Below are 10,230 nucleotides of genomic sequence, written 5' to 3'. Positions count from 1 at the left end.
CCCCAAGCACCTGCTAGTTAAGCTGGTGGCTGGTGCCTGGAGCTGGCCCTGGCTGCCACAGCCCCAAACACGAGCACTCCAAGATGTATTTTAGGATTTTGGCTCAGGCCTATCTCTAAAACTGTCAGTTGACTTGTAGGACTATGTCACATTACTCTAACTTGTATGCTGCTCTGGTCAGTACTATGGGATGAGGATTGTCGGAGAAAAACAGAGTTCTCACTATTTGTTTAGGTATAGCAAGTCAGATGCTTTATTAACTCTCACAATTGCGCAGAGGGAGAGAGCTAAGCAGGTCTCTCAACAGGTAAACAATTACAGCAAGCATTTATACCTTTTGTTACAGACAATAATGAGCAACAGTTGCATTTTGTTTATACATAGGCCATCTTGATATCTCATTTCCTCACTTGTTTTGACTCTTGCCAACATACAATATTTTCTATACCTTATCTACACAAGGTCTTCTACACCTTATCTATACCAGGTCATAATGACTTCTTACACAGTTCTTTCTCACCCGCCTCACACAATCCTTGTTTCTACAAATCTCTCGTTATCAGGGTTACAGTTAGCCTGACTCTTGCTAATGAACTGTCATGTATTGCATCCCCTTCCTGTCAGTTCTTTCTCTGCTTCCACAGGATGCTCGAAGATGCATCCATTGCTTCTTCAATCCTGACACCCAGAGCAGGAATCCATGGAGCAGGGTGTGTGTGTGTAGCAGCAGCCTGAACCTCGGTGTGTGTGTGTGTGTGTGTGTGTGTGTGTGTGTGTGAAGTAGCAGCCTGAATCTCTGGCTCGTGTGCATGGCTTATTCTCTTTAGTTATATCCTATAGAAAGTGAATGTTGTCAATACACATTTAACTATTCACACTGTAGCTATTCACATTGACTCAAATGGCACTACTCAAAGTGCATAAGTTAAGCGCATGGATACGTCTTTGTAGGATCAAGACCTTAGCATCAGATTTGCCAGAGTGTGTGATTAGCAAAAAAGGGCCTGATCCAAAACCCTCATTGAAATCAGTGGAAAGTTCTTGAATCCAGGCCTGATTTTAAAAAATGCTAAGCAGCCTCAATGCTGGTTGAAGTCAATAGAAGTGCCAGATACTTAACATCTGTGAAAATCAAGCCTTAAGTGTCTGTTCCCCATCATTTTGTTTCTCTGTATTTCTGTTCCTATGTTGATTCAACTGTATTTTGTTTCCTGAATATTTTATTATTCTTAAAGTCAATATTTTTCTCCATCCATGGTTTCCAATTTTTTAACAATCTATTTGAACCTTCGGGTTTAGCCATAGAGATATTTGCTTAGGACTGATGAGACTATTACACACAACTTTGTACAAAATACCAAAGGGTTTACTGCTATTAAGTGTAATCTGATTATTTACAAAAGCTTTAGGAAGCTTTATTGTAATAGTAGCAGACATATTAAACGGGAATGATATATGTTTTTCACTATGGAAACTGGGGAAAAAATCGCAATTCTCTCTTGGTTAAACTCTTGACTATGTTGGGGCATAATGAAAGGTATGGGAATTATTTAGAAAACTACTTCCACCTTGAGTTTTGGTGGATACATTTTTCTGTGCTACTTTGTGGATTCTTATTTCTCCACCAAATATTGCAAAAGTACATTTATGGGTGGTTTATGAAAGTTAATGGGAAAAATGACTGGATGCATCCCAAGTTGCTATATTATATGGGTTACAAGGACCATTTTTATTGCTTCTCTACAACACCACCTGTTGATAGAAAACAGGCTTTGCTTATTTGTATTAGCCTTTAATTGGATTAGAATTATTATTGTCTGTTAAAGCAAACTCATTAGCAGAGACAGAATGGACTCTTGTGGACATGTAGGGCCAGATCCTCAGATGAAGATAGTTAACAAAGCTTCAATCCTGTTTAATGGGGACTCATTGGAGGATAAATAAAGAACAGTTGTGATACAAGTGAAGGGTCTCTGATTTTGTCTAGTTATCCTTGGACCCAGATATTTGAGAATATGGTTGTAGAACACAACAAAAGTTTAACGTCAGTTTCTATAAACAGCTTCTAGACTTATGATGCTTTTATAAGGAGAGGCAGATCATTTGCATAAAGAACTGGCTTTATTTGCATGCCCTTCAAATCCAGGAATGCAAGTATCTGTTTATATTGCTGGAACCAGTGGATTAGCCAATAACGTACCATTAGGAGACAGAGTAGGACATCTTTGTTTTGTCCCTATACAGAAGTTCCAGTCCAGCATTCCATTCCATGTCCACCAAAACCTCCCTTTGACTTCAATGGGAGTTGTAGGGGCAGAAACAAAATAGGCCTGAAAGAGGGAAAGAGTTTGGCATATGACCATGATCAAGAATTCCTGATGAAAGTTGTACAAGATATTCTACCAAGCCCAAGAACTGAATTCCAACTCCAAACCAGCAATGCATGTAGAATCAACATTCCTATTCTACTAGATTGGCTATCTTCTCAATATCCATCTAGAACTGGCAGCAGCAGAATTTGAATTGCTGGCCAGTTGTGATACATCATAATTAAGACTATGTTTTAGTCATGAGTATTTTTAGAAAAGTCATGGACAGGTCACGGGCAGTAAACAAAAATCCACAGCCCATGACCTGTCCATGACTTGTACTATATACCCCTGACTAAATATTGGGGGGGGCGGGGTGCAGCCCTGGGGTGCCGCAGGTGGTCATGGGGAGGTGGCCCGGGGGGGCACCACGGGTGCTTGCGGGGAGGGGTCTGGGTAATGCCATGGGTACTTGGGGGCAGGGAGAAAGAGGATGGTGGTGTCTAGGACCCAGGACCCTTGCTGGTGCTGGCAGGGGGAAGGTTGGTAGGGCTGGCAGGCTCCCTACCCGTCTCCTCGCGGCTCCCCGAAAGTGGGGACATGTCCCTCCCTCAGCTCCTAACTCCATGCACTGCCCCTGCCCCAATTGCCAGTTCCGCAGCTCCCACTGGCTGGGTGTCACAACCAATGGGAGCTGCAGGGGCAGTGCCTGTGGGCAGAGGCAGCGACATGTTGCCAGTTCCGGGGAATCCCCAAGGTAAGCGCTGCCCAGAGCCCTCACTCCCTCCCGTGCCCTCTCCTCGAGCCCTGAGCCCCCTCCCACACCCAAACTCCCGTGCTGCTGTGGGGGCAGGGTGGCCTGAGAGTGCACCAGGGGCTGCCCAAGCTGCTCAGGCAGCCCCCGGGCTAGCTGCATCGGCTGTTGCAGAAGTCCAGGAGGTCCTGGAAAGTCATTGAATCCATGACTTCCGTGACCTCCGTGACAAACTTGCAGCCTTAATCATAATCACATAAGGCCTGATATAAAGCCCACTGAAAACTGGATCAGAACCCTATGTTCTAATACTTTAATTTGTTAATTTACCTATAAAGATTTGTTTACGGCCAGCACATCCCTTGGTCCGCGCTGCTTCCCGCAGCCCCCACTGGCCTGGAATGGTGAACCGTGGCCAGTGGGAGCTGCGATCGGCCGAACCTGCGGACGCTGCAGATAAACAAACCATCCTGGCCCGCCAGTGGATTTCCCTGACGGGTCGCGTGCCAAAGGTTGCCGATCCCTGCCCTATTGCATTATAGGAAATGGGAGGTCAGAGGAAGAGTTCAGCTCAAAATAGCCTGCAGTAACTGTTTTATTTCCTTGTTGGTAGTTGTCTGGAATATTTTATTATTTAATACAGTTGAACTGAAATGCCAAATGGCCCAAGTTTTGTTTATGCTGCCAGTGAGAGAACATTTCAGACCAGTTTTTGTGGTCACCACATAGTCTAGTCACTACCCTGAGAAAAATAAAGTCTATCCTGAAATAGATGGTGAGAGGGCAAGGAGAAACACCACGTCCCATCCCGAGAAGTTTTGATATGCCAGGCATCAGTAGAGTTCGGTTCCCATGACATGTTTTGTAAAAGCTCCTGCAGTTTAGAAGCGAGTCCAGGGCTGGGGTCTTTATGCAGCATTTGTTCAGGCAAAATCCTATTGACTTCAACAAAGACTGGGTAAGGCTCTCAGACTATGGCTCTGTATACTGTATTAAGACCTAGATGGCTAATCAAAGGTCCCAGTCCTGCAGTTCTTACTCAGGCAGAATGCCCATTCAAGTGAAATGGGAGGTGGGGCTGAAATGGCATCCTAGGCTTGGATCTGCATTCACAGACTGACACTGTGAGCCTGCCATGGGGCTTCCTGAGGGTAGACTCCTGCACTGGCACGGAACCCCTTTTAGTCCATGATGCTCTGCACAAGAGGAAGCCGATACAGAAACAGTTCCAGGATGGGAGCTTAAGTCTAGAACAGGCAGCTGATACGTGCCTGGAATCCTAACTTTGACTGGTATGGGGTATAATGATAACTGCAGCCTATTTGTCTGTTGAAACAGAGAGGTCCAGGCAATTGTACTCCTGTGAAACTGTATTTTGTCATTGAAGAGCAATTCCCAGTCCCTAAAAGAGCCCCACCCCTGAAGGAGAAACATACTTACTAGAGAGGGTCTGACCGAAAATCCCAGCTCCAACTCCCCTCCATCCCCGAACTTCAGAGATGTTTGAAACCAACCTTCACCTCTGCCCCATCTTTGTGAAGGCAGATCTGAACACTCCTGGGAATGTGGGGATCTGGAGCCAAGTTTAGTAGCCTGATCACCCCTTTCAAAAATGTACCAGTGTCTTCTGGCTCCAGAGCTCTAGTCTTTATTCTCCTTTTTAAGTGAATAGCTTTGCCAGTAAAGGACTGAAGGATGGGAACCCCAAGTGGGTATTTTGTGATAACTTAATATGGTCAACTGGGGTCTGAAGAATAGTCCCCTATTGTTTGATAATTAATGTCAAGAAAGCTCCGTAAATGTCATAGTGCTTAAGAATAACCTTTCAGTTTTCTTATGCTCTATGAGTCCTGCTTGGACAATCTGCTACTTCATAAACTCAGCACGATTCATTCCAGTAGCTCTTTCCAAGTGCCAGAAGGTTCCCTAATGTACTGGCCCTGATAAGCCAGCTAAACAGCGAGTGTCAACAAATGGGAAGGGAAAGAGTCCACTTAGCTTCTCTCCCACCAGCTGGGCCTGGGCAGATTTCAGTCATTAAGTGGCTAACGCAGTGTGGTTTTCTGCACTGCAAAATGGCTCAGAAGAGAATTTCTGCGTCCATCTGGGGTACGAGCTGAACAGATTTTTATCTTTTATTTGTTTTTAAATCTCTCCCATCTTTCGTAGTCATTCAGTGCAACACATAGGAAATAGCCGCAATCACCATGTACCTACCCGTTATCAGGTGAGATTTACAGCAGCTTGAAATCTCCCATGAGTCCTGGGTGATAGCTGTCAGTTACTGGGGGTTCCCATTGGACACCAACACTTGGGGTGGGCAACCTCTTCAGAAAAAATAATGTTCCCTCAAATCCTCTTGCCTTGCCCAGAGACCATCTTTGTAAGGTTCTGAAATATTTGGGTCTGTTTTGCCCACTTCTGGCCAGAATGGCATCGGGAAATGCTGAAACATTGCGATAGAGTCTATTTTCTCAAAGAGCATGTCTTCACTGCAGAATTAGCCCAGGCTAGCCTAGCATTGATGGATCCCCACTGCAAAGCCTTACTTATGCCAGACCCGTGTAACTGCATCCACAATGGTGCTGTAGCCTGTGTGCTGAGATGGGTGTCTGGTGGGGATTCTGATAGGTGCATTAATCTGGGCTGCTCTATGAATTCATTCGCAGGCTGTTCTCTCTTGCTTAGTAGGGAGCTGCTGTCTGTGGTAGTGACATGAGAAAAATACTTCATGTAAATAACTTCCAAGAGGAGATACTCATTATTACCACAGACCGTTGTGAAGGTGAAAGCAAACAGCATTTGTCAGCAGCAACCTTTAATGAGAATGTCATTAAAGAACTGAGTCTGCAGCCCAGAGGTGATCCATAGTGAATCCAACTGACTTCTCTGCCTCCCTGTTTCTTTCCTGTCAGCTAAACATAAAAATGCCATTTCCTCATGGGTCTCACTGATATCACTCCACAGCTTTACTAGAAGCTGGCATCAGACAAACCAGGGTTAAAACGCTGCGCCGGTGTGGGCAATTTACAGTGCAGAAAAAGGGAGGAGGTAGACAAGAAAGTACAGCCCATGTGGAATTGTGGGATAACATGGGAGGACTAATGGTACTCAGACTTGATTAGCCTATATCCTCACTGCAAAGGAGGCAGGTTGCCAGGCCAGGCTGAAGTGAAATCTGAACTCAAGTCTATACCCTCAACCATACCTGCTAATCCAGGCTTCAACTATCCTCAAGCCAGGGTTAGGGGGTTAGCCCAGGCTAACTCTGCAGTGACGACATACCCAAAATAGCCAGCCCACTTCCAAGGTGCAGCTAGACACAGCCAAGCGCTGCTCACCTCCTGCAAGGAGAGGGCCCCCTCAACTCCTGTTGGAGCCATGGGTCTTTGATGGCATTCACCCTCTCCCAGAAGTGAAATGAATATGAATAGCAGTTCTGCAAGGAAATTCTGGGCACCGAGAGAAAAGTACCAATGGCTGAAGCAAGGAGTCCTTTGTCAAAGGGGATTTTGGTTTGTTACTGACATTTGGTGACTATCTTAGATTTATTTAGCACCTGGATATTATGGGGATGGGCACATCATAGTGAGAGAGAGGCTTGAACATACATGGTGCTGACACTGGAATTTGACTGGTTTCTTTCAATACTGAATGAATCTATATTGGGCTCTGTTTAGATCCACTATTTCATCAAGCAAGGCTTAGACCTTAATAGTGTGATATGTTGCCTCCTTCACACGTACCTGCAGCAAAAGAGCATCATGCCTGGATAAACTGCTGTGAACTGCAGCAGCTTGTTTCCTTCTTAGTCAATTTACAGTGCTCATCCATCAAACGTAGCGAGGCAAAGTAAAGGGACAGGGTTTATCCGCCATTTAATTCCAAAATCCATTAACGTGAGCCTGTTCTAATAGATGTTTTTATAATGGGCACAAAGCACAGTCTAATGCTGTTAATTGCTAAGCAAGACAAAGTAAAGGCCAGATGTCACCAATCTGAGATTGTGCAAATAAGGAATCTAATAAAAAAGCCTGTCTAAGGGATTGTCGCTATTAGTGCTGGGGCGTGGAGAGGAGGGAAGAGGGGGAAGAAGAGGTGGCAGCTTGACAAACATCCTCTTCCAAAAGCCAAGGGGTGACTGGGGTATTTGGCTTTTGGAAGAGGATGTTTGTTTTATGGGACCTGTCCATTTCACTAGGGAAGGAAGCTTTGTTAGGGGATTGGTTTAAGGAAGAATCTTGGGCAGGTTTTTAATAGCGATGGGGAGATGTTTGGGTTGGAGTTTTAAAAGGAAATATTTTGTTTAGTAGGGGAGCCAGGAACCTGAAGTTGCCACTGCTGCTTTTTTGCCATCCTGACCATTTTCAGGCCTGCAAGATCCATGTGATTAAAAATGCATCCAGCTGTTCTCTGGCTCATAGAGGACCTCGTTACATGCCCAATTTACAGTCTATAAGCTGTTGCCATGAGAAAGCTTGTGACTGATGGGGGAATGCAAGAGTGGCTCTGATTCATGACTGTCCTCCCTTTGGGGAAGAGCTGCTCCCCAGTGATCAGTGGTCCTAGAGGAGAATTATTCCTGCTAGAAGAAAGATGCCTATAATAAACTGCTCTAGCTTGGGATGTAACTAGAAGTAAAGACACAACTGTAGGTGCTACAAAAAAGGTTCTCTTTGGTCACTATGAAAATTCAGTGACATCCAGGATTATTCTGAGTCAAGAAATCCCAAACTGCAAGCAAACAGATTTTAGCTGTAGGTTTTTGTATGACAGTTTAAATGACAATCTGAAAAGTCTATGCATGTGCTTGGCAGTATCTTATCTTGTCGCACAATACTCTTGCTTGATGGTATCGCACTTCATGGCAACTGCACACTGGATTCCCACTCATGGTCCACCAAGGGCACCCACTTTAGGCTCCCCAGTCATCACCTCTGTTGGGTAGAGATCCACATCTCTCTCCTTCCTGACCAAGGTACTTCCAGGCTGCACAGTTCCTGACTTCCACTGTGAGCTCCCCAGCAAGCCAGGCTGTGTAAACAGACCATCTGAGCTTTGTTTTCTCTTCAAAGATTTAGGAGCAGAGCAGTTCCCAGCAGTTACAAATTACCCCACATCTCTTTCTAAGCAAGCACATTTATTCTTAAGGTGAGGTGAAAGCATTATAGAGAACACACATTAAAAACAATGAAAGAATTTACATACATGCTAATAAGCTTACTAGAGACCACCCATCAGTCTTATGGGGCCTTAGCAGGTCAAAGCATCCCAAGGTTTTCTCAGGAGTTGGCCACAACCTCCTGCTCATCTGCTGGACCAGGAAGAAGGCCCTGTGTCAGTTTGAACTCAGGCTATTTATCCAAAAGTAATTTCTTTGTCTGTTGGTCTCTGGACAATCTAGTTTGAACTAGTATATCTGAGTCTCCCCAGGAGGTGGTACCTCTCTGAGGGGTCACAACCTGTCTAATTTACCTTAATTACCACACACTGTATTTAATGCCTGGAGGAGCTGTGGGTGCCCCTCCTCCCCCAGAGCAGAACAAAATCATACATAAAACATTTGTGTAAAACAATGGACCCAAAGATACTGCATAGGATTGCAAACTTTGTCACATCTCCCCCATAAGGTAAGTTACTTACAATCCCAGCCCACAATCATACATAAACTTAATACCATAAGTGCCAAACTTCCTTACCAACACCTATGCACAAGAGGACAAAATTAAAGGGGCCAGCCTCTGGATGCTGGTTTCTTCACTTTCATGCATTTGAAATTGGATCCTTCACATGGAATTATGTGGCTTATTTTATCATACAAAGCAGCCGTGGATTTTGAATTCCAAATGAGAATTTTTAACACTGGTTGTTCCTTCGGGCCCAGAAATTATACTGTAACAGTTGGTTGCAGTTTGAATGAAGTTCTCTAGTAACAGAGGATTTTGGTGTCAGAGGTATAATACCAATAGGCCTGTCAGATAAGTGCCTTCATGAGTCATTGAAAGAGAAAAATAATTTGCAGGGCAAACACACAAATGTTAATCCACAGTCTAAACTGAAGATTTAAATGCGTATTCTTATTTGCAATGCAAAATTGTAAATGATTGTTGAATTAACTAAAAGGTGCATCTCATACATTATACAGGTTTGTGAAAGTTCATTCCATCCCTCTAGACCTCAAAGTGGGTCTGAAATTGGTAGGGGTTTTTATGGCTATTTGCTGATTGAATGACAATTGACAACTAATGACAATAAGGTTAAAATTCATCCACACACGAAACCACAAAGCGGCAAATCTTCATCTGCTGAGAATTGGCCTGACTCCATTGACTTCAACAGAGCTTTGCTGATTTACACCGACAGAAGATAAAGTGCATAAACTTGATTTAACTGCAAGGAGGAGATTTCACAGGGTTTTCATAATCCCTTAGATAGCATCTTTTATGTCAGAATGTGTAAGGCAGGTATTAATCATAGATGGGTAAATTACGGTTGTGACTTCACTAACTGTCCATGGAGGGTCTAAGGCTAGAATTCAGGAGAGCACCTGGTTCTAACATATACACCACACATCCACTCACAGAAATGGAGAATAGGTGAAAATGTTTTGTTCAGCTGGAGTTATGGTTGGAAGTGCGATCACAGACTGGAGAGTTCCAAATATTAATAGAACACTGTAGGCATAAGAGACGCAAACAAAGCTGGGGAGGGCAGAGTTTAGGTTATTCATAAAAAGAAATCCAAATATTTGGAAGTATGGAGCTTCAAAGCTAAGGCACCCAAACGACACCCGGCAGCCTCCTATCATTGTGCCCTTTATACCTACTTTGTAAGACAAAGTATTTTTTTGACCAAGAACTAGTTATCAGTGCTTAAAAAACTCAACAACCATAGGCTACAGTCATCTTAAAGCCCAGATCCTGCAATGGGCTGCATGCAAGTGAACTATCGTGCAGTCATAAATCCCCACTGAAGTCCAATTTTAGATTTGCGTGTGTGTTCAAATGAAAAGTCCTTACACACTCATCCAGTCAGGAAACAAGAAGCAACACCACGTGTCTTAGCTGACCAATCACACCTAACCATTAGAGCTCCAATATCTTATTTTCAGTAGTGAGATTTTAAAATATTATGAACAAGTTTATTGAACACTTCCGAAGAACAAAT

The sequence above is a fragment of the Malaclemys terrapin genome, chromosome 13 (genome assembly GCF_027887155.1).
Source record: "Malaclemys terrapin pileata isolate rMalTer1 chromosome 13, rMalTer1.hap1, whole genome shotgun sequence".
Taxonomy (NCBI): Eukaryota; Metazoa; Chordata; order Testudines; family Emydidae; genus Malaclemys; species Malaclemys terrapin.
The sequence above is the reverse complement of the archived record's forward strand: the minus strand, read 5'-3'. Positions refer to the sequence as shown.